The sequence below is a fragment of the Parasteatoda tepidariorum genome, chromosome 9 (genome assembly GCF_043381705.1).
Source record: "Parasteatoda tepidariorum isolate YZ-2023 chromosome 9, CAS_Ptep_4.0, whole genome shotgun sequence".
NCBI lineage: Eukaryota > Metazoa > Arthropoda > Arachnida > Araneae > Theridiidae > Parasteatoda > Parasteatoda tepidariorum.
The window spans coordinates 57476712-57479383 of record NC_092212.1 but is presented as its reverse complement, the minus strand read 5'-3'; the positions used below and the strand labels follow the sequence as shown (position 1 = coordinate 57479383).

Here is a 2672-nt window from a genome sequence, read left to right as displayed (position 1 = left end):
TATATATATATATATACACGTGACATGACATTAAACTTTCAGTGATTATTAATTAATGGTTGTGTTTTTAGTTTTTATTAATAGATAATAGGGTTCGATTTATTAAATAATTAATTTCCATATTATTAAAATTTTTATAGATCATTCAAAAATAAACAAAACCCGATTTATGTAAAAGTAACAAAATACAAACGCATGTATTTATTAGTATAAGCTTTTCAAAGCATTGATATACTCTTAAATCATTAAAATAAACACTTTATTTTGTGATCACTTTCAAATTATCAAATTTCATTCTATTGTGCAGGGTTCGTATGGTCTTTAGAAAATGTAAAAATGGTTGCTAATATTCTAATGTAGAAGTTACGAATTTCATTTTTATTAGCTGTCTCTTTAAAATTAAAATTTCCGTATCGCCTATCACGAGTTATAGTTTTGAATGCAAGCTTACTAAATTACATTTTAACGATGAAATGAGCCCAGATTTTATTATATTTAACCAACAAACTTGAAAATGTCTGTGAATATAACATTTGTAACCCAAACGTTTTTACTCGGTTTACTTAGGTTATTGTTGGAATGTTATAATTTTAAGTAAGAAAAAAAAACTACGCTCTCATTAGGTTGAATATAAGTTAAGTTAATATTTAGATAAAATAGGTCTGTAACAGCTGAAGGAAAAGTTCGTGAGATAATCACCATTAAATACTATTTATTTTTCAGATTAGTTTTATATTGTTTTAAGTAGAATTAATTATCTAATAATAGAATAACAATTTAATACTCACCCGCTTTTGAATTTTGTCTTTTTAGAAATCTTAACTTAGAAATTAATACAGAGAAATGGGATAAAAATTCACTCAAAATTGCTTTTTATACTGAAAGATCAACTGGGTATCATACTTACGATGTTGATTTGGAAGCAGGTGCTCAAAAGCATATGGAATTAAACAAACTACCGAATAAATATTAAATAGATAAAGTTTAACGGGAAATCCCCCTTTTTAATTTAAGAAAAGGCGAGGAATATTTTGATTTGATGTTATTAACTTATTTTGTCACATTTTAGATTTAATATGAAGTTAATGAAATTAATAGGTCGATATTGCGTAAGAAATGAAAATTAAAAAATCAACGGAACGACGAAAGAATGTTTTTTAATAACGGTTATTTTTAATTGAATTTGAATAATATTTAATCCCATCTAACTTGATGAAAATAATTATAAATCATCAATGAATGCTTCCTTAATTTATAAAATTTTTGTCACAGTTCAAACCCATTTTCTCGAATGCCTAGAAAAATATTTCAATGAATAATCACGAACCCGTAAGATTAGTATTTTGGACTAATGGCTTATTTTTTACCTATACACAAGTGTGACCCTTAAACAATTTTTTCACGTTTTTTTTTATAATCACTTACATTCTCTCTGCAATGAAAAATATTTTGAGGATAAACCTATAGAAATAAAAATAATTTTTTAATTTAATAAAAGAAGAACAGAAGGAGTCATTTTGCTCTTCTTAAATTATCGGAACTTGGTTTTATTCGAACTTATGAAAACAATTTACTGAAGCGACTGAAAAAGAACAAGTCTTACTCATTATATTTGAACAATATTTTTACATAATTAAGCTATTAAATGAATAATCCCAAGAAACTGAGGGGTAATAAATTATTTAAAAAAACTTTCTTAAAGTATATATATAGAGAGATTATGAATTTGGGTACAAATGTGTTGCTTTTACACTAAATTAACTACTGCACTGTACTTTTTAACCCTTTTTATGATACTTTTAACTATAGAAATTTTACATTAGTTCATCTGAATTTACCTCTATTAATATTTATTAATGAAGCATAAATTTTATAGTTCATTAATTATGATTAACTAACAAATGCGGATATTTCTCGAGCAATTTTAATAATAAAAGAGAAAGCACTTTAAAATAAAAATGCTATATTTAAATATAAAATAATATGGACTATAACAAAAAATAACATCACTTATAAGAGTAATAAAGACTCATGAAACTTTTTTGCAGACTCATGCAATTTTTTAAAAATTGCAAAAAATCATATGTAATTATTTTTTAATCTGAAATATTAGTTATTGTATACGTTAGATCAGGGGTTTCCAACTGGCGGCCCGGGGGCCGCATCCGGCCCGCGAAGCCTTTTTTTTGTGGCCCGCGAACTAAATTATATTAGTTGTCATTTTTTGGCGGTTAATTTTCGTTAAACGATATGGTAAATACTCCACTTTTCTGATTAATAAAAACCTAATTTCTTCGTTTCTGTGAAATTTATCATATCAACGGTGCAAAAAAAATTTTTTCTCAGGTTTTGCATTAAAGAAAATATTTATTCAAATACAAAAATAATCGTGTATGTTGCTCTTTTTTATTTTATTTTTTTGTATTTTGTGAATATAATTTAGCATGTGCGTATCAGAAATTTTCTCGAAGAAATTATCCGATTTAACTTTTTGAAACCACTCATTTTGGACGAAAATATTTACACACACATTTGTAAATTTTAAATTTAAAGTGTAAATATCTATTCTCTGGTGGTTGCAGCAGACAAACCTCAATTTTCTCATTGAACATTTTGTGTGCTACTATGTAAGTTTTAATACCAACCTTTTTAAAGTTTTATATCTTAACAAT

At 25.7% G+C, this 2672-nt stretch overlaps 1 protein-coding gene across 1 annotated transcript in view; it reads left to right on the top strand.

Annotated features, from left to right (window-relative positions):
• LOC107439408 (uncharacterized) overlaps nt 1–2672 on the top strand; it is a 16995-nt gene that overhangs the window by 6463 nt on the left and 7860 nt on the right. The gene's annotated exons all lie outside the window — the stretch shown is intronic.